Here is a 22895-nt window from a genome sequence, read left to right on the forward strand (position 1 = left end):
CACTTGTTTATTTCTTGTCCAGTGGTTGCAAGCCTTTGGGAAAAATTATTTATACTTTTTGGACGTAGTTGGTCACCACATCTAGCAGGTTAGTGGTCTCTTTAACCCATCTACCTTTAGCTGGTCTAAGCGGAGGGATAGAATCTTCTGGAGATGTGCGAAAGTTGCATTGATTTGGACCATTTGGGAAGAAAGAAATGCTAGAATCTTCGATGATAAACAAAAGAGGATGGAGGTTATTTGGGAATATTTCATTTTTTTTTATCATCATATTTGGGAATGTTTCATTAGTAAAGCTATACATTCGGCTAAAACCGTAAATCTTTTTTCCAATTCTCCTTTGATGATATCTGGTGAAACTGGGGAGCTGTATAAAATTGTTTAGAAGCTAAGGTTAAGCCTAATCCAGCCTAGGACCCTCCTACAGAAGAGCTCATAAAACTAAACTTTGCAGCAACCTTGGAAATCTAGGGCCGTCAGGGATACAGGGTGTGTTTGGGGATGTGAAAGGGAATATAATTGTTTAATATTCAGGCCCAACTGAATGGGGGGACTCTATCTTTGTTGAGTTTCAAGCAGTATTGCAAGGGGTGCAGTTTCCAAGACATGAATGTGAACAGAGTGATAATTTTGGGGGACTCTAAGATGGTAGTTAGGTAGCTGACAGATCCGGACAATGTTATATGGACCTACAAGTGTTATCTTCGCAGGAAATAAGAAGGAAAGGAGAAGAGAGGAAGAAGAAGAGAAGAGAAGAGGAAGAGAAGAGAAAAACAACAATATGTGTCAAAACTTCAAAACTTTGAGCTGTCAACTCCCACTAGAATAATTATTCATAATTTTCGTAAGAAAAATATAAAGTTCATGTTCAAGTATAGAAAATCAACATATCCATGAGAAAAAAATGAAATAAAAGAAAATTGAAAAAAAAAATGTGGGGACTGAACCCAGGAAAAGAAGAAAAGAAAAAGTAGTAGAAGATAGTAAAAGATAGTAAAAGAAGAAAATGTGTTGATTAAACAAAATTTTAAGTTCTACCATACTTATTGGTTCACGTTTTGAAGTCTTTGAGGGCTCAATACAGCATTTAGCAATGTTTGTGTTGGTTAAACCCAAACAAATAAGAAAATAATAAAAAGAAACTAGTATATAAACACAAAATATGAATATTTTTAGTTTATTAATGTTTATTTTATAATTATAATCTCAAAAAAAAAACACAGAATAAAAAAGTATTTTATGATAGAAAGTACAAAACTGCTGGCGTTTAGGTGAGGCAAGCCTCTAAGGGCACCTTGTCGCCTAGGCATCACCTTGACAACTATGCTAACAGTCAGAAGTAGATACAAACAGACAAAACAAACAGATTTTAAAGAAACAACTAAAAGGAAAGAAAGAAAACCACATCTAAACCAAGATGAAACTAGGAAGAGATGAAGAGTGTGGTTGATGCTTACGGAGGACAGAGCTCAGCTGGTCCTGATGAAAAATATGAACGACAAACAAGGAGAATTTCTGGGTGTTGAGTCTGTGGTTGGAAGCTGCAAAACCCACCAAGGCACCAACTAAAAAAAAGTTGGACAGGTTGTGATCCCTATGTTCTTTGTAGTGGTTGTTTTTGTTTGTTAAATTTTTTCTTTTTCCTTTTTTGGTTTTCTTTCTCAAACACAACACACACACATGCTCTGTCTCTTTTTTTCTTGGGTCTTCTTTCTCACTAGGAACCAGGGAGGAAAAAAAAAACTGTCTCCTCACCAGTTGAACGGAGAAGAGAATGTGAGCAGGAAAGGGTGAGGGATTCTTGGAAGTATCGGTACACTATCCACGAACTGACATTGTGCATGGTCAATGCTGTTCAAACTTTATCAGATATTACCAAAGAGACATTGAGTCTCAATTTGTCAAGTATATATTACTTTTAATTTACGGCCAAGATTGATAATTAAACCAACTTTTATAATGAGTTAAGAAATTAAAAAGAAATATCAAGCAAGACTTCAATTCTAGATTTTAAGAGAAACCTTATTTATGATATACAAGGAATACTTCATGGTGAAAAATTTGTGAAATCATTGCACATATAAGGGATTCTACACAAACACATGCATACAAGCATGCACACACTGACACATACAAAAATAGCATTAACAATAGGTTATCAGGAACTTCTAGGTAACCACCCTCTGTAAAAAGGATTAGAAAGGACTCTGTTGGGGTGTAAAGAGGAGAATCTTCCTATGTCCTATCTAGGGATGCCTCTTGGAGGGAATCCAAAATCTCTCAACTTCTGGACACCAATGGTGGAGAAATGTGAGAAGAAATTATCATCTTGGAAGAAGTGTTATCTCTCAAAAGAGGGAAGGCTTACACTCTTTAAGGCCTCCTTAGCAAATTTGCCAGTCAACTTCCTTTCAGTCTTCCAGATTCCAACCAAAGTCAGAAATCAGATTGAGAAGCTTCAAAGGAACTTTCTTTGGAAAGGAGGTGAGGAAAAGAGAAGCCACTTAGTCAGTTGGAAACAAGTTTGCAAGCCTAAAAAGGAAGGTGGTTTGGGAATTGGGCACTTAAAAGAGAAAAATTCCTCTCTTAGGTAAATGGCTGTGGAAGTTCCCTAAAGAACCCAATGCTCTTTGGACAGCTGCCATCTCAAGCAAATATGGATCAAATATAAATGGGTGGGATAGAAATCTCCATTTGAACAGGATAAAGTCGACAAATCCTTGGAAAGGTATCATCTCCACCCATACTTCTTTCTTTCCTTTTATAAGATATATAAAGTGGGAAATGGATCTAAAATAAAATTCTGGAAAGACCTTTGGTGGGGGGAAACTACCCCTGCAGCCTCTTTCCCTAGACTTTTTAAGCTTACCCTTGACCAGGAAGCCATTATTTCTTCCTGCCTTCCAAACCAAACTGTTGAGAACACCCTAAACCTTCGACTCAGAAGACCCCTAAGGGATTCAGAGATTTCTGAATTAATAGACTTAATTCAGACCCTTAAAGAAGCCTACATCTCCCCCCTCCTATTCTGACACCCGAATCTGGACCCTGCACCCTACTGGCGATTTCTCTTCTAAGTCTATGTTCAAGGTTTTGATTGCTGATAAACAGCATTCCTCCTTTACTTTTAAGACGATCTGGTGTAGCCACATCCCTTCAAGAGTTTGCTCCTTTGTATGGGAATCTTGTCTCTAGAAATTAAATATCCGTGATCTCTTGCAGAAAAAGTTTTTGGGAAGAACGTCCATCTCTCATTCATCAAAAAAAAAAGACCGTCCATCTCTCCTCATGTTTGCATTTTATGCTTCAGTGAAGGTGAATCAACAGATCACATTTTTCTTCACTGCAAGTTCACCCAAAAGATTTGGTTCTGCTTCTTGAAAATGGCAGGTTACAGCTGGGTTATACCAGAGCACATTATGGACTTTCTGCACCAATGGCAAGGAACAGGTTTAAGTAAAAGGGGTAAAGTTTATTGGCAATCAGTGCTACATGCAGTGTTGTGGGGAGTTTGGGATGAAAGAAACAAACGCTTGCAACAAATTCAGGCCCCTGGAGGTGTTAATTTCAGACATTACTTACCTTTGCAACCTCTGGACGGTGAACTCAGGTCTGTTCAAAGGACTCTCAGTCAATGATCTCAATAGAGATGCTTACCCCTTTCTGTTTCTCCCTCACCTCCATCAAACATCCTTGAGACATCCTGACCCCATCTGTGAAAGGAGTGATGACCCTAAACTTCGATGGAAGTGCCTTAGATAACCCACTTAGCTGGTATTGGAGGCACAGTAAGGGATGAAAGGGGCAACATTTGTTGGACTTTCAGCGGTCCATTTGGCTTGGCTTATTCTACAAAGGCTGAAGTGATGGCTGCCTCACAAGAATCAGAATAATAAAAAATTTGGGAATCCAGAATTTAATCATTGCAGGTGATTCAGCAAATACTAAAAAATGGTTAAGAGACAAAGTGGGGGAACCTTGGAGATTGAGTCACTATTTGGCAGAGGCTAGGGACTCTTTGGACTGTTTAAATGTAAAATTAGTTTGGATTCCTAGGGAACACAATCATACAGCAGATGGCTTAGCCAAATGTGGTGTGTATTTGGAGCATTTGTATAGCAACAATCTTCTTCCTTTGTAATTTGTAGGGGTTCCTCCCCTGCTTTGAACCTCTTCTTCCTTTAATGAATCCTGGTTAAATTTTCTCAAAAAAAGTTGATTTGGGTGGTAGAGGAGAGCGAGAGATGATGCTGGACTATTTCTTTGAGAGAAATGTGGTGTTGGAGTTCGATAGAATCAATCAGCAGTTGAGGACCAAAGGACGCTGAAGATCATGAAGAAAAAGCCTTGTTGAGTGAGCCGACTTGTGTTTAGTTTATTTTCTTTTAAATTAAGATGTTGTTGGGCCTTGGGCCCATTAGTTTTATTTTTTAAAGAGCTGTAATTACTTAGTTTAAGTTGCCACCCTACTAAGGGCATCCTTGTAATATCTCATACTTAAGTTAATTATAAATAGAATGAGGGGCTGGCGGCTAGGGTAATGTGAATCTGTCCTAGTCGACCTTCTTCTCTTTTCTTTCCTTTTCTCTCTTGCTGAAATCCCCAACTTTCTACTCTTCCTTTCACAAGAAGCTTGGCCGAAATCAGCACATAAGGTTTTCTACTTGGTATCAGAGCAGGTTGAAGGTTCTTGAAGAGATTCGTTCCTGCAGCCCTAAATCGGCCGACTGCATGGAGATTTAAGAGGTTGATCGAAGCTTTCAGGTAAGCCCAGTTTTTGGATTTTCTTGATGGATCTGTATACCCTGTAGCTGGTCTAGGGTTTCTCATCAGAATCAGGAAAAACTAGAGAAAGGGAAAGAGTCCTGATTTTGTTGGACTCTTCAATTTTGACCTAGGTAGTGGCGCCCTATGTTTTTAGGGTTCCTCTGGGTTTTTTGTAAGGGGCGATTCAAGTTCCATGTGGTTTGGAGGCCTCTAGAGAGGGCGGTTGCTTCTTCTCTCTCTTCTCCCCATCCCACCGAAAGGGAATCTTTCGTGGGAAGAAAGTCCAAGACACCAAAGGAGTGTCGTTGGTTCCAGAAGGTATTTTGTTTATTCTTGTTGCATTTTTTAATTGTTTTCTGTACCTCTTTGAGACACATGGAGGGACACAGAGTTGAATATAAGCCCGGGAATGAAATGGGACCAGTGGGAGGAGGTGCTAGAGACCCCTTCGGAGTCGAAACCATTACTATAGTTAGGTTGGATGGTACAAATTACTTGGAATGGTCCCAATCTGCAAAGATGGCCATTGGGGCTCGTGGAAAATTGGGGTATATTACTGGTGAAGAGGTAAAACCCGAAACTGGCAACTCACGGTGGGTGCAAGAAAATTATATGGTAATAACATGGTTGTGTAATTCTATGTTGCCACATATAAGTAAAAACTTTTTATGGGCAAACACTGTTAAGGAGATATGGGATGGGGTTGTAGAGACCTATTCATAGAAGGAGAATGTTGCTAGGGCTTATCAACTGAGAAATCAGATTATTGCTACTAGGCAGGGAGATAGATCTGTTGCAGCTTATTTTTTAGTCCTTAAGACCCTGTGGCAGGAGATTGACCATCTAGAGACCTTTGCTTGGGAAACCACCAAGGATACAGCTACCTATCAAAGACACTTAGAGAAGTATAGGGTGTTCGAATTTCTTGCTGGCCTTAACCCTGACTATGACATTGCACGACAGCATCTTCTTTCCAGGTACAGTGTCACTCTCTCCCAAGCATATGCATTCGTGTCAGGAGAGGAGTGTGGGAGGGATGTAATGATGAAGAATCTCATGTTTGTTCAGTCTGCTATGGTAAGTGCTGTGAAACCTAAACAGAATGGCAATGAGAACAAGAAGACAAAAGGGACTTAGTCTGTGACTATTGTAAGAAACCAAAGCATATAAGAGATACTTGCTGGAAGTTTCACCCACATCTTGTGCCAACCAGATTGAAGAATAAGAAAGGAAATGCACATATGGCAGTTACTGGTGACACTCCAGCCCCCCTACTACAGCTGCCTTGGAGTCTGTTGCAGCTGCTGCAGTAAGGGCCGAGCTTGAGAGGTTTGGGTTACTTCTGAATCAGAGGGATACATCTAGTTCCAATTCAGCCACAACCGAACAATAAGGTACAGGTAGCACAGGTGAAACTCACTCTACCTCCCTTGCCCACACGGGTAGTCCACATGTCACTGCAAACTATGTTTCTGCTTCAGGTAAGGAGAGATCTCCTTGGATTATAGACTCTGGAGCCTCAGAGCACATGACCCATTGCTCCACCATTTTCTCCTCTTACCAGCTCAGTTCTAGCAGAGATAGGGTCTCCACAGCTGATGGATCCCATGTTCCTATTGCTGGAAAGGGATCTGTCAAGATTAATGATTCCATTTGTTTACCCTCTGTCCTCCATGTTCCTAGATTGAGCACCAACTTGTTATCTGTTAGTAGTTTGACTAAGAATCTGAACTACTCAGTAATTTTTTCTCCTGGACATTGTATTTTGTAAGATCTGGATTCAAAGAGGATGATTGAGAGTGGTCGTGAAGTGAATGGAATCTACCTCCTAGATACTCTTCCAATTCACCAAAGTCATCATGTTTGCAAGGACAGTGAGTCAAAACTTGTGGATCGGATTATACTTTGGCATAATCGTCTGGGTCATTTGTCTTTTTCTTCTTTAAGTTCTTTGTTTCCAAAACTGTTTGAGTCTGTGAGTTTGTCAAGGTTGAAGTGTGAAGGTTGTGAACTTGGAAAGCATTGTAGACACTCTTTTAAACCAAGTAATAAAAGATGTTCTTCTCCTTTTGATGTTATTCATTCAGATGTGTGGGGCCCTTATCATGTTCCCTCTATGGGCGACTATTGCTATTTTCTTCTGTTTGTGGATGATTTCTCTCGATATTCCTGGATTTACTTGATGAAATCACGTGATGAGGTACCATCCTTGGTGAGGCAATTCCATCAGATGGTATTAACACAGTTTGGAACTAGAATCAAGATGTTCAGATTTGACAATGCTAGGGAATATTTTGAGAGACATCTTGCCTCATATCTGTTGGAGTATGGTGTTGTCCATCAGAGTAGCTGCTCCTGCAGTCCACAGCAGAATGGTGTTGTAGAGATAAAGAACAGACATATTGTTGAGACGGCAAGAAGCATTATGATCACAGCGACAATTCCGGTTCGTTTTGGGGGTGATGCTGTTCTCACGACAGTATATCTGATTAACAGGATGCCTTCTCGTATACTTGGATTCAGCACTCCATTCAGCCTTCTTTTTCCTCAGGGGGAGATGTTTCATATTCCCCTAAGGGTGTTCGGGTGTGTCTGCTTTGCGCATATTCTTGGTCCTTACCATTCGAAGCTTGATCCCAAGGCAAAGAAATGCATCTTCCTTGGATATGCAGAGAATCAGAAAGGGTACCGCTGCTATGATCCAGTCTCTGGGAACCGGTTTGTTACTATGGACATCACCTTTTTCGAATCTACATACTTCTTCTCAAGGAATCCTTCTCAAGGGGAGTGTTTTGGGGAAGTAAGCCAGCAGTCTATCCCTCTCCCAGTTCCAGTTCCTGTGTCTACTACTGTGCTTGACAACCATCCAATGTCACCTACCTTGCCACCCCCTTTGCATTCCGTCTCACAGTATTACTCACGGCAGAGACTTCATAAGGAGGTTGATTCCACTACAGCAGAACTCACAGCACTTCCTATCGATCCCTTGGAGACTCCAGATTCGGCTGATACAGATCCAGGTATTCCTCTTGATCCTTCTACTATTTCGGTTCCCATTGGCCCACTCAGCAAGCCTAATGCCGTCAGAAAATTCAATACTGCAAGGGTTTGCTTGGAATTGGGCCTACTAAGAAGGTGAGGCCAAAGAAAGTTAGTAAGAGAAGTAAAGAAGTTTCTAATTGAGTCGTTGAAGTGTTGGGTCAAGTTTGCTTTGTCATTATAGGGTTCTAGTTCTATGTATTGTTTTGTATCATGAGGGTGATCTGTTGTTTTGGTATTGGTGCTTTTGTCAGATTGATTGTCTCTGCTGATTTTTTAAAGTCTGGGGTGGGTTTTATTTGTAAGTGTAGATTGTGTTTCTTCTTTTGGCTGACTGCCTTTTTTAGAAAAGGTAAATTATATTGCATTAGACAAAAGAACATGGTTCTCTATACAATGAGTTTCTGTACATGTGTAAGCCATGGAAAGACCTCAAAAAAGTCCACCTTCAAAAAAGAAACAGAAAAAGAAATATGTTTCTTTTTTTTTTGAAAATGATAAGGTAAAGCTTTATTAATAGAAGTATACAAGAAGTACATGAATTGCAGACAAGAAAATTGGCACACTCCAAGGCATCGCACCCATTAGCAATGCAAGTGCCACCAAAACAAGACCACCAGCTCTCACCCAACGTAACCAAACAACAAAAAACAAGCAACTTGAAAAAGACCTGAAACAAAAACTAGCAAGCCACAAGCACCCCCTTTGACTGGATTAAAATTTCTTGCCTCTACCTCTTCTGCCCCTCCCTCTAGTTCTTCAACATCCTTGGGGAGGGGGATCAACCAGCTTCACATCATAGCAGTCTCTAAACACTTGGACTTTCTGCTCCCAATAGGAAATGCCGAAGGATCATAAGAGTGATCTAACCAAGAAAATTCGGGCTTTGTATCTAAGTCTGACACGACACTATAGGAGTCCTCGCCTTGCTGGAGCACCTTAGCTTTAAACCACTTCCACACGATCCTGTCCTGATCGGCGGGGTAGGAAACCCCGAGCAAATTTCCAAACCGAATTGCTTTGTCCACCTGGTCATCTACACTTTCCTGGTCATTGCATACTTCCTCTATAGGCCTCTCGATAGGAATGTCACTCGCCAAAACTAAATCCTGACTGGGCTCACCTTAGCTTGTTGCCAAGCTTGGCTTCTTGATAGTAAGCTTAATGCTTGGGTTTGTCTTGGAACTCGCCATTGGACGAAGAAGCAAGCGATACATGAATCTTCCCTTAGCAAGACTTTGATTTGGTCAAACCGCTGCCAAATAGTCTTAAGGGAACTAGGTCACCAGTCAGATCCAATGCACTGGACTTCATAATATGTCTATTTAGGCCCAAGTCCAACTCATCACTTCTAGGTGGGGCAACGAAAGTAATTGGATTTACCTGCAACGGACGATCCAAACTCAAAAATGAGCAAGCTCTAAGCCTGAAGATTCCACCGACTCCTGGTAGAAAAAAGATTTTAAATTTGAAGTTCCTGCCTGTTTGAGCGACCTGAGAACAAGGCTGCCATTGTACTCGAGAGCCCCGAGAAGAAGTCTCTCGTCAGTGCTTTGTCGGCCGCCATTCCTGCCACCGTCAAAAGACCATCCCTAAACCCTTCCTCCACCGAGAGCTGGGACTTTGAGAGACAAGCTCCCTCTCCTTCACCCACCACCAGAACTGGATGCATCTCCCAACCCCTTCCCTCTCCATTTACAGTTTGTACAGGCAGCCGCTCTGGCTCCGCACCCAGAGAGACCAACACCACCACAAGCAGGAGTAGCCCCTGCTACTCTTCCTTCTACTAAGGAAGATGGCGGACTGAAACCGGGTGGTGGGTATAGACGCGAAACAGGAGTCCCCATGTTCATGTCTCAACCATTGCAATAGGGCTTCCAGTGAACAAGAGGGTACTCTGCATCCTTGACAGCTATCCAAAGGAGGTATCACATCCCTCACTACCAAATCTAAGGTTTTGGGGATATCTTTTATTGCTTTGCTCCAGACCAACAAATGAAGGGCTTGGAGGTTTCTCCAAGCTAGGTTGCTTGGATCTGCAGTCATGAAACCTCCAACTACATTGCTTATCTCCTTGAACACTACGGGACACCAAGCTAAAAGTAGGACGCCAAAAATCTTGATCCACCACTTACCATAACCAAACCTGTCTTTCCGAACAACCAATTCCGAATTGGGACCAATGCAACAGTGAACAGTAAATGCCATTGAGGATGGATAGTTGAGAGTGAAGTGCTCCATACGCTTCTTCCTCTGATGCAAATACTAGAAACCACTTATTCCCTTCTAGTCTTCTTACCGCTGATTTCTGCAGGTTTCACCAATGAAGAAACACCCAACTTTCAACCTCTTCACGAGAAGGATTGCCACCTGCAAATCAAAGAACCAGGCATCTTCAGAGGAAGACTTCACGATCACGAACCCCTTCCTCATCAACAAAGACTCTGATTGTTCCTCCCTGCACCCATATAGTAGCTAGACCTTCCCCCAAAACGCAGAATTCCATTTCAAAGACTCTGACCGTTCGTAAATAACCCCAAAAAAGACATTATTTTTAAATACATTATGATAAACCAACCAAAAAAAGGTATCATCATCTTTTGGGTGACTGCTTGTCACCTTCCTCTGTATTTTCTTTTCCTTTTTATTTTAATAATTTTTTCTTTCTATTACCAAAAAAAAAATGGCATTAGGTTAGACTAAATGTTCATCTGCTCAAATTATGGTTAACCTAGAATTTCAAGAGAAAAAGGCACAACTAAAGCACAAAGAGTTGCTAAAGCCTAAGGTATTTGCCTAATGAAGGCACCACTTTTGAAAAAAGATAAATGAGAAGGTTAATATATGGAAAAAATGCAAAATTAAAATTTTCTAAACAAAATATTTAAAAGTCTATTGACTCAATTGGTTAGAGCATTATGTTATTAGCATGAAGATTATAGCCTTTGTAGGTTCAAGTCCTACATAGGCTAAACCGTTTAAACTCTAAACATCATTTAGCGCCACTTTAAAAAAAATGAAAAGCTTAATATATAGGACTAAGCAAATCTAATTTTTTTTATTGTTATACAAATCTATATTTTGAAAAAAAAAACAAAATATAGATTATTAGCTCTCTCAAGTCTGAACAAAGTTTGAACATATAAATTATTTTGAATATAGCATAATGAATGATTTTGAGCTTTCTTTGATTAAAAAAAGAAAAGAAAAAGAGAAACAAAATATTTCAAAATGCTTATTAGCTCAATTGGATAGTGTTATGTTATTAGCATGAAAATTATAGACTTGTAGGTTCAAGTCCTACATGGGCTAAACTGTTTGAACTCTAAACATCATAGCTATAACCTATAATAAAGTAAATTACTTCTTTTGGAACAGTAACAAATCAGCAGCTTTATTGTTAAAGGATGAAATATGGAGATACAGAGCAGGGGGAAAACAAAAAACAAGAGCTATCCCATTCCACCATGGGGAATTTTTAAATGTTTTGTACAGTATCACATTGTATAGCTTTCAGGGGTCAAATTTGTCCCTTTGTTAATGAACTCCTTACCTTTTTTTTTTTTTTTGAGAAAATGAACTCCTTACCTTATGCAAGAAAATAATTATACAATCCCTCAGTCAATGGGGTTAGGAACCCAATACAGCTAAATTCTATTTGCTCCTTCCCATGCAAGTTAGCCAGCCATGGAACTGTATCGTAAATTATTATTCAAACATCAAATTCATGGTTAAAATTCATCATAGCATAGAAATAAGCAAGGTGAGGTACACCTAGGTTCAGTTAAGGTATACCTAATAAATGAATCTCATCTATGCACCTGAGTATACCTTTTAAAACACTGAACTTAGGTATTAAAAAGCATCTCTTTTTTCTCAAGAGAGAAAAACATTTCTAATTTTTATTCTCAAGTGTTTTCAACAGCTGGAAAACTGGCATTATTATCAAGATAGTTTATTGTAAGGGAGATTGCACCAATTAAGAGAAAGGCATAGGATCTACTAAATGTGAATTTCTTTCCTCATGATATTCCACACCTCCCTTGCTTATTTGCATTGAGGAAAATAAATGCCATTTGGTTACTCAGCCTTCCCCACATCAGGATGTAATAAAGGGTTAAAATCTAGCCCTCTACCAAACAAAATTGTCCTAGTGGGAGTCCTGTCATGAGCTAGAAGCCTAGACAATACCTTAATTTCTTTGGGCATTACAGTAGGACTTGCATTTGCAGCCATAACCAAAACGCTTTACCTACAACAACTAGAATGATAGTTTTCTAGTCAAGATTGCCATAATCATCTATTGACATCCGAAAACTAAAAAAGAAAAAACAAGAAAACTTTTTTATAAATAGGCAAACCCCATCTGAAATAGACAGGAGAGACCACTGTTCATAACAACAGAAAGACACATATGGGTATTATTATTGTCTTCATTTAAGCCAAGTACTTTTTGGCTATCAAATAGAAGTATGCCCCTTTAGTAAAAAGGGGATGTGCCCCAATCACTACCCCAATTTAAAAAGGAAGTTCAGAAATCAAAGCAGTAAATATATGTGAAATTTTCATATTAAAAATTACTACTGCCATTCAAAATAGGCAAAATTAGGAATGCTAAATACTACCACAATTTCAAGAACAGCAAAGCATTAATTCTATTGAACTAGAACATAACAATTTCTTATGCATACATTGAGAAAAAATCAAAAGTAGAATAGCCCATTTGTTATCAAAACAAAAATATTGAAGGACACTTACAGTTGGCTAAGACCTTTCCCCTATCTCCCCTTTAAGCATATGTTGAATCCAGCAGAAACTGTCACCAACCAAATCCAAAAGTCCTCATCAATTTACTGAATACACTGGTTAGACTTTTCATGCATGCACATGTGATTAAAACAATCAACTAGGGTGCAACTTGGGTTGGGTCGGGTCAGGTTGAGCCATACCCAAGCTTGATTTTGTTGAAATTCTTCACATTGAGTAACCCAATTTGCAACCCTCTACAAGCAATAAGCCTTCTTGAATGGCATCCATTGTTTCTGAGCCTGAGTCTCTTGAAAGCAAAAATCGTGAAAACACCCTGAGAGCACAGCATCCAGCCGCACATTGGGAATATCTCCCATACTTGTATAAGTCATGGATGGAAACATTTGTCAAAATCTACCATTTACAATATATGATTCGCGATTTGAATCATGAATCCCAAGGGTTCCAATTCGAATCTTATGTCCGAATTCTTTTTTTCAAAAATTTTATGATTTTTGTTTGAATCCTACAATTTGATTCATAAATCTTACAATTTATAGGATTCCTGTGATTCAAATAAATTCAATTAAGAATTAGTTCTCTACTTCATCGTTTTATTTTATTTATATTTAGTTTTGTCAAGGATGACTTGTTTTAAGGACCTTACTTGAAATTGATTTATTAACATTATATAAGACCATATATTAAATTCATTTTCCATCATATGTAGGATATAGAGCTATTGTATGTGGATTATTTGACTTTCAAGTCAAACTTGATTATGTCATCTTAGCATTCTATTGTAAGTGGTAAATTCTATTGTTTTAGCTACATATATGGTAGATATGGATTAAAAAAAAGTAAAATCACTTTTCTATTTATATCTTGACTTTTAGCATTTCTATATTCAATATTTTGACAAGTTTTTAAAAAATAAAAATAATCTTACAATTTACAATATGATTCATGATTTGATTTAATTCAACTTCTTTATGATTTACGATATGATTACAATTTTCAAAACATTAATGTAGCATTTAATTGGAGCATCCAATAACCATGAAGCTGCAAATGAGAAAATATCACCCAAAAAGTGATACACTGGATTAAGACACTTGAGATCTTTTCAGCTTATTCAATGGAAGATATCATTCATGAATAGCAAATAGTGGCACATTCTCATGCACAAGGCCTAGAATTTGTAGGGGGTGGTGCCCTCCAGATGCAAACCACGCCAAACTTAATTTTGATGACTGCAAATTGGGTAAGCTGGCCATTCTAGAAAGTTGGTGGAGTATTCAGAAACATCTGGCTTTGTTCTTGTCACGCCCCAAACTTAAGTCAAGACATGACAACATTGCGTGTTCAAAGAACATGCAACTATTTTGCTTAAAATCAAAACTGGAGATTTGTAGAACAATCTTAAATACCTCAAAATAAAGATATTTGAATCTAATGAATAGTCCTTACATCAAATATACCAAGAAGAACCCCGTATTAACAAGTGGGATTAAAATTCCTATTTAACCAATAATGAACTTCAAAGAATGGTTCCTTTAAAACATGAAGGAAAAAATTAAATAAACAATTAACTAATGGGATATAATCCTGATTACAAGACCAACATGCTAGCAGAACAAGCTCTCTACTCTTATCACACCCAAGAAAACAACAAAATCTACTCCTCGGTGTTTGAAAATGAGGAAAGAAAATGGATGAGTACACTACTCAGTAATAGACATTCATCCCACTAGTCGGATCAAGCTGGTGTTAAAATCATTATATAATAATTGATATTTGATAGAAAATCCTTTACCGAAAAACTCACATAAATCCATATAGATTCATTCATATGGGAAATTTTGGTTAGAAACACATAATGTGGAATGTGTAACATATATCACATAACAAATTCAGAAAGTAGACTACAACCACTCTAACCTTAGTGGCAAGGTCTAGAGCCACGTATATGCCCTGTGGTGAGGGCCCAAAATAGACCAGCCCATGATGCCATCATATTCATCCCCAATGGCTGAATCCAAAGCGTAGTCACTTAATTTTAGAATACAAATAGATAAGACAATTCACGCATGGGTCTCAATAGCACATTTGACAATAGTAGTCAAAACATATTCGACTTGGATAGCATATACTCAGAAAATCAATGGAATATTTTAAGAATGACAGAGTATCAAATAAATCATTTCAAATAGTTAAAAATGCAATCAGCATAATTCCAAATTACAATTGTCTAAAATTTTTGCTTATAAGTTATCATTTCATAAGGTCAAATATTTTCTCATGCTTGGCTTTACTTTATGTAAGAAAAAAATTAGCATATACTTTTATTAAATTAACATTTTCCAAGTTAACCAAACAAATGGAAGGTCGCTTACCTAGTACGCTACATCCCAGTACCCAATATAATGACATATATACCAAGTCAAGGTGTGTCGTGAAAGTTTATAAATAATAGATAGATACATAAATTAAAAAAATAAATAAATTATTACAACAAATCTAGAATTGTAGATACTATGTGATGCCTCTGGCTTATTGCCTAAATCCCACTAAATCTAAAATGGTTTATCACTAGGGTTTCTAAGTTTCTCTAATTTCAATTTTTCAACTAATAATCTCCCATGACCAATTTTCATCATTTATAGCTCATTTTCTAAGGACAAAATTTATGAATTTATCCTTCAACATTAGGCCGTCAGAAACCACCCTCCAGTTTTTGGCCAGATTTTGATTCCAAATCATAGTTCTTGGAGAGGTCTTCAAAATGGTAGGTAGATACCCTCATTTTAACTTCTGGGTGAAAAGTTATGGTCTTGGTAAGGTGACATTTAAAACAAACTAAACTTGGGAATTCTGCAAAGAATGATGATTAGCAGTTTTGTAAAATTTTTGGGTCAAATTCGATACTATCTTATGGTTGGTCGTGGGGAGTCTGTATTTGAAGGATAAATTCATAAATTTTGTTCTTAGAAAATGAGTTATAAATGTTGGAAATGGATCCCAGGCACTTATTAGTTGAAAATTTAAAGTTAGAGAAACTTAAAAACCTAAGTGATAAACCATTTAGATTTTGTGGGAATTAGGCAATAAGCTAGAGGCATATGCATCGTGCACATAGCATCTATAATTCTGGATTTTCTGTAATATTTTTTATTTATGTATCTATTTATTATTTATAGGCTTTCATGACACACCTTGACTTGGTATATATATTGGGTACTGGAATTTAGCGTACTAGGTAAGCAACCTTCCATCTCTCTAGTTAGTTTTGAACATGTTAATTGAACAACAGCATATACTACTTATTTTTATCCTACATAAAATAGAGTCAAGCACGAAAAAAATGTTTGACCTTATGAAACGATAGGTTATAAGCAAAACATTTAGACAATTGTAATTTGGAATTATGTTGATTACACTATTAATATTTGAAATTATTTCTTTGATACTCCATCTTTCTTAAAATATTCCATTGATTTTCTGAATATTTGGTATCCAAGTTGAATATATTTTTACTGCTATTGTTAAATGTGTTATTGAAACCCATGCGTTGATTGTCATATATATCTGTATTCTGAAATTAAGTGACTATGCTTTGACCCCCACTATTGTGATGAATATGATGGCATCACAAGTTAGTTTGTTCTGGGCCCTCACCACAGGGCATATATGTGTTCTACACCTTGCCACTAAGGTTAGAGTGATCATAGTCTACTTTTTGAATCTGTTATGGGATATATGTTACACATTCCACATTATGTGTTGTTAACCATTTTTTCCCATATGTAAGTTTTGTTTTGTAACTATTTGAGTTGTTATTTCCTTAAATATAATGTATATGGATTTATATGAGGTTTCTAATAAAGGATTTTCTATCAGATATCAATTATTATATTATGACTTTTAACACCAGCTTGATCCAACCATTGGAATGGATTGTCAATTACTGAACAGTGTATTCATTCATTTTCTTTCCACATTTTCTGACACCAAGGAATAGCTTTTGCAGTTTGCTTGGATGTGAGAAGAGTAGAGAGCTTGTTCTGCTAGCTTGGTCTTGAAATCAAGATTAGATCTCATTAGTTAATTGTTCATTTAATTTGGAACCATGCTTTGAAGTTAATTATTAGTTGAATAGGATTTTTTATCCCACTTGTTAACATGAAGTTCTTCTTGGTATATTTGATGTAAGGACTATTCAATAGATTCGAATATCATTATTTTGAGGTATTTGAGATTATTTTTCAGATCTCCAATTTTGCTTTTAAGCAGGATTGCCTTGCATGTGGCGTTGTCATGTCTTGACTTAGGTTCGGGGAGTGACAATTTAGTGGTATCAGAGCCAAGTTATGGTCTTTAGGGAATTACTTAGGTTTGTAGTGAGATGGGTAAGAAACTATGAATTAGATTAACTCAGATCTTTTGATTTGATTAATTGTGTTTTGTTATTGTTTAGTTAATTTTTAGATCATAAATTTAGTGTACTTGCTATAGTGAATTAACATTTAGAATAATTTAAGTAATTGACTCATGATTTCAGCGTTACAATTTGATTCAATATGTCACTATGCCTCCCCACTCAGAGAAGATTTTTCCCTAAATCCTCCTATGCCGCAAGAGGTTAGAGTCATGAATCTAGGGGTTCCCGTCGACAAGAAGAAGTTAACAATTTTGTTGGTAATGTTGGAGATATTAATGGAGATCAGGTACCTCTGACTAATGTTGTAGCCCAATCCAGTCTTAAGAATACTTCTGGGATATATCAAATGTTACAACAAATGCTCCCCCAACAACAAAATACTACAAATGACAACATCTCTGCATTACTGAGCCAACAGCAACAACAATTGAAACAAAACTTGATGGCACAACTGAAGCAACGTAACAGGTTTTTGGAATGTAAGAGGATCGCTCCGCCACCTTTTAAGGATACCATTGACTCCATTGAGGTAGAGAAGTGAATCCAAGAGATGGAGAAAGCTCTTAAGGTGTTTAAGTGCCCAGAGGACAAAATGGTATATGCAACCCATTTGCAACAAGGAGTTGCTAATGATTGGTGGACACAAGAACAAGTATATGAGGAGAATAAAGGGAATTGCATTTGAATTAGAGACCTATGCTGAGGTGCTTAGTAAAGCATTACTATTAGAGAGGGGCATCGTCTAGAATTAGGGTACTATCAACAACAACCAGAAGAAGAGGCAGGGACAATCTTAATGGTCAAAGGTCAGGAAAACAAGCTAAGAAGCTTGAAAATCAAAACACTAGGGAAAAAAAGGTGGAACTCCTTGGTGTCTGTAGGTGCCAGAAGCATCATTCTCAAGCAAGTTGTCATTGGATCAAATGGCAGTTGTTTTGCTTGTGGCCAACAGGGCCACAAGATAGCTGCTGATTGTCCTACAAGGAAAGAGAAGTTTGGCATTCAAACATCTCAGGACACTCAAAAAATACTACAAATAATAGAATTGTAGTTGCAAATCAAAAGAAAGGAGGAGTTCAGAAACCTAGAAGTCAAGCTAGGGTGTACATTCTTACTCAGCAATAGACTTGTTCATGGGCCAAGTAGCCCAACGGGCCGATGCAGCCAAGCCCAATCTAAGTTGGGCTTGGACAAGATTTCAGGCCCGCGGGTTTAGGCTCAGGCCTAAAACATTGGGCCCGACCTTTTTTGGGCCGAGCTCGAGCTTTCTCAAAAAAGCCCAACCCAAGCCCGAGCCCAATTTGATAATGTATTATATAATAAAAATATATATAATATAATTTTTCTTTATTACTCTGTTCTTTTTTCAAGTAATAGTGAGATCTTTCATTATTTTTTTAGGTTTTGAAGTCTTTTAATATAAATAAATAGTTTTTAATTGAATAAAAAAGAAAATTATTTTTTCCAAATTTCTGGTTTATTCTTCTCTTTTTTCAAGTAGTAGTGAGATCTTTCATTATTTTTTTAGGTTTTGAGGTCTTTTAATATAAATAAAATAGTTTTTAATTGAATAAAAAAGAAAAATATTTTTTCTAAATTTCTGGTTGGGCTCAAGCCCGAGCTTCAGGCTTTATATGAGAGTTGAGCTCGGACTCAAGACCTAGGCCCGATGGTCGGGCCTGAACATATTCTGTTAATGTAAAGGCAAGGCCCAGCTTGAACCCATCCCGACCCGGCCCGTGAACATGTCTACTCAGCAACATGCACAAGCCTCTAATGCAATGGTGTTAGGTATCCTCTCTGTGTCAACTGTCAACTACTTATGCTTATGTGTTATTTGATCCCGATGCCACTCATTCTTTTGTGCCTGCTAGTTTTGCTAAGAAACATGGTTGGATATCTATTCCAAGTGAGATTGAATTATCTATTGAAACTCCATTAGGGGGTATTTTGATTGCTGATCATGTTTTTTTTTTGTTTTGATAATTGAAGAGGAATTTTCTTAAGACAATATGAGAACTGTTACAACCATCTTACTGAAAAGCACGAGGTGTGACCTCCCTTAAAGAGTGAATCAAATAGCACTATAGATCAAGATTACAAGGTAGCCCAATACAAATGTTCCCTCAAAATCCCTTGTTTAGCAAGATAATCTGCCATAGTGTTTGCAGACCTGCCAAGTGCCAACCATTGTATACTAACAACATTCATGTTTCTCAATAACCAGCTGGCCTTCTTTGAGAGATTCTTGTAGCACCAAATGACTAAGCTCGGATCTGTTAACCAATCTACAACAATCTTGGAGTCATCTTCAATTTGAAGGTTCTCAACACCATGTTGATTAGCAATCTGAATATCTTGTAAAGCTTCCAACAACTCAGCCCTATTTGAGTCTCCTATTCCCGCTGGACCCGAGTACAAGGCTAAGATATTACCATCTATACCTCTCAAAATCCCTCCTATACCTAAGGGGCCAGGATTTCCTTGACTGCTTCCATCAAAATTCAGTTTTACACAACCCTCCAACGGTGGAGTCCATACTATAGAAGTCCTTTTCTTCTTGAGGGAGCTATTACCCACCTCTAGCCAGTTCCTTCCAAAGTCATCATATGAGAACAAATGGAAAAATTCTGAAGTTCTTAACCAACGAATTTCCCTTATTAAGATACACTCTTTGATATTCAGGAGACTTTGTTTCTTGAAAAATTTTTGCATTTCTTTCCTCCCATATTGTCCAAGGTGTGGCTGCTCTGGTACATTTCCACATAATCCTCCCTCTTTTTGTGGGCCATACCAGTGTTTTAAAAGGCGTGCCTGAGGCGCAAGGCAAGGCGTTTTCGAGAGCAGGCGCCTCGCATGGGTCAAGGCGCCTACACTTTAATAAGGCACTCGCCTCTGTGCCTAAGGCGTGCGCCTTAGACCAAGCGCCAGGCGGTCTAAGCGCACGCCTATATTTGTTGCCTTTTGTTTTTTAATTTGTTTTTAAATTGACTTTTATAGATAGATTATAATGCTATGCGTATAGATTATTTCCTTTTATGTGCCAAAATGGTTGGATATGGTATAGCAAATTCAAAAGAAAGTCACGACCCTCTCGAGAGAAAAAAACTTGCCATGCAAGGCTTCTCGGACTCCCAGTATCAGTTGAAGTCTCAAGCCCTCAGCCCCCACGTTCTTCTTGGATCAACAAGTTCAGGCCATCTCTCAATCGAACAGCCACCTTCAACGTTCTATCAGAGGCCATCTCTTAGTCGGATGACCAACAGGCTTTCAGCAATCAAGATCAGGTATTTCAGTATTTGTTTCTTCTTTTTTTACACTAAAACAGGGGTTCCGCCCGCCCCCTTCTTCTTCTTCTTCTTTTCTTCTTCTTCTCCTTCTTCTCCTTCTCCTTCTTCTTCTTCTCCTCCTTCTTCTTCAGTTCTTCTTGTTCACAAAAAAAACAGGGGCTCCACCCACTCTTGTTTTTTCATTGTCTTTTTTCTAAAACAGGGGCTGCGCCCCCTTCTTCTTCATTGTGAAATATTTTTACAGTAAAACAGGGGCTCCGCCCCCTTCTTCTTCTTCTTCTCTTTTTACACTGAAAACAGGGGTTCCACCCGCCCCCTTCTTCTTCTTCTTTTCTTCTCCTTCTCCTTCTCCTTCTTCTCCTCCTTCAGTTCTTCTTCTTCTTCACAGAAAAACAGGGGCTCCGCCCACTCTTGTTACTTGTTTTTTTTTCATTGTCTTTCTTCTGATATGTTTTTACAGTAAAACAGGGGCTCTGCCCCCTTCTTATTCTTCTTTTCTTCTTCTTCTTTTCTTCTTCTTCTCCTCCTTCTTCTTCAGTTCTTCTTCTTGTTCACAGAAAAATAGGAGCTAATAATTAAGTAATTAACTTTGTTTTTTGATATTTTCCTGATTTCTTAGAATTTCTACATGTTTTTTTCTATTTTTTTCTATTTTTCTAGTTTTTTTTTTATTTTGTGTGCCTTTTTTAAAAAGGTGTGTGCCTCGCCTTGCGCCTCAGGGGCATTTGGAACCTGTCGCTTTTTGTGCGCCTTTCGCTTTTAAAACACTAGGCCATACAAAGACCAGCTAGGTAAATTCCACCTGCAACCAAATAAGGCAAAAATCCAATCCCAAATAGCAACAGAAAAGGAGCAGGAAATTAGTGAGTAGAAGCAGTCCTCACCATTAGCTTTGCAAAGAATACACCAGCTAGGGGACAAGCACATAAAAGGCTTCTTTTTTTGTAGGCAGTCTAGAGTATTGATTTTCCCATAAAACACTTCACAACAAAACAATATAATTTTAGGAGGAACAAGCTTATCCCAAAGCTCCTTTACCGGAAAAACTGATTTGAGGGGAGGAAGAACAAAGGGCTTTCAAAAAGGAGGCACAAGAAAAGGAGCCTTTTGGGTGGGGGGACCAAATCCTCTTGTCTGACTGTAAAGGATCCAAACAGACATTATCAAGAATCAAAAGAAGTTGAGAAACATCACCAAGTTCAGCATCCCTCAAGCCCCGACGGAATCCAAAATCCCAATTTAATGACAAAGGCAAAAGGGGATAGGGAAGGAAATTTGAGACAGCCTTATTCTTAACCAAGGAAATAGAGTAAAGAGAAGAGAAAAGGTCTTTTAAGGCTGAATTTTCCACCCAAACATCTTCCCAAAAGAGAACAGAATTCCCTAAGGAAACATCATACCTGACAAAATTAAGAAATTGGGGAAGGATTGCTATGAATCACTTTCTAAGGAGTTGTCAAAGTAGCCCGTCAAGAAACACCAACATCCCAGCCATTATTTGAGCAACCATGAACACTAGCTATCACCTCATGCCACACCTCCCTCTTTCCAAGGGCCATCTCCACAGCCACTTACCTAACAAAGTTGTATTCTTTAAGTCCAAGACCAAATTTCCTATCCCCAATTCACCTTCTTCCTTACTTCTACACACTATATCCCACCTTATTAAGTGATCCTTCTTCTCTTCCCCTGGCTACCTGATCATGTATGCAAATCCTATATAGTTAAAGTTGGCCATATGGAATTATTAGCTGATTTAATGGTACTAGAGTTGCGGGATATTGATATAATCTTTGGCATAGATTGCTCAGCAACTAATTTTGCATCCATGGAATGTGGCAAAAGATAGTGATATTTCGAATTCCTGGTAAGCTTGAATTTTTCTTCATAGGTAGTGGGGCGGATGTTCAACCCCAAGTCATCTCTGCCCCGCAGGCTAAACAGTTCTTGAGAAGAGGTTGTAAGGCTTACTTGGTCATAGTCAGAGACACTAGCCAGGGAGAAAAACAATGGATATTCCAATTGAAAATAATTTCCATATGTGTTTCTAGAGGACTTACCAAGGTTGCCTCTAAATAGGGAGATTGAATCCTCCATTGAAATAATACCAGAAACAGGACCTATTTCTAAAGCCCCATATAGGATGGCTCTAATGGAATTAAAGGAGCTGAAGGAACAATTGCAGGAGTTGTTAGACAAAGAATTCTTTAGACCTAGTGTGCCTCCTTGGGGTGCTCTAGTGTTATTTGTGAAGAAAAAGGATGGATGCATGTGCCTTTGCATTGATTATAGGGAATTAAATAAGGTGACAATACGGAATAAATACCCTCTACCTAGGATCGATGATCTTTTCGATCAGTTGCAAGGTGTTCAAATTTTCTCCAAGATTGACCTTCATTCTACTTATCACCAACTAAAGATTAAGGTGGAAGATGCCCCTAAAACCGCCTTTAGAATGAGGTATGGACATCATGAATTTCTTGTGATGCCATTTGGTTTAATTAATGTACCAGCATCTTTTATGGATCGAAAGAACAAAATGTTCAAGCTCTTCCTGGACCAGTTTGTTGTAGTGTTCATATATGATATCCTTGTGTATTCAAAGAGTA

General features: G+C 38.1%; 1 protein-coding gene across 7 annotated transcripts in view; it reads right to left on the reverse strand.

Annotated features, from left to right (window-relative positions):
• The window catches only part of LOC148872657 (alkaline ceramidase-like), a 39858-nt gene that overhangs the window by 12942 nt on the left and 4021 nt on the right, over positions 1-22895 (reverse strand). For 2 of the 7 annotated variants that reach the window (XM_088970563.1, XM_088970568.1), the window contains one exon: positions 12565-12622. The exons of 1 other annotated variant lie outside the window; for it this stretch is intronic. The gene's annotated coding sequence lies outside the window, so the exon portion shown is untranslated. Of the gene's footprint in view, positions 1-12564; positions 12623-12755; positions 12934-22895 lie in introns of all 7 variants that reach the window. 4 more of the 7 variants (XM_088970564.1, XM_088970565.1, XM_088970566.1 and 1 more) reach the window with 4 other exon arrangements.

Source organism: Nelumbo lutea, chromosome 2 (genome assembly GCF_056320005.1).
Source record: "Nelumbo lutea isolate HS-2025 chromosome 2, American lotus-T2T, whole genome shotgun sequence".
Classification (NCBI taxonomy): Eukaryota; Viridiplantae; Streptophyta; class Magnoliopsida; order Proteales; family Nelumbonaceae; genus Nelumbo; species Nelumbo lutea.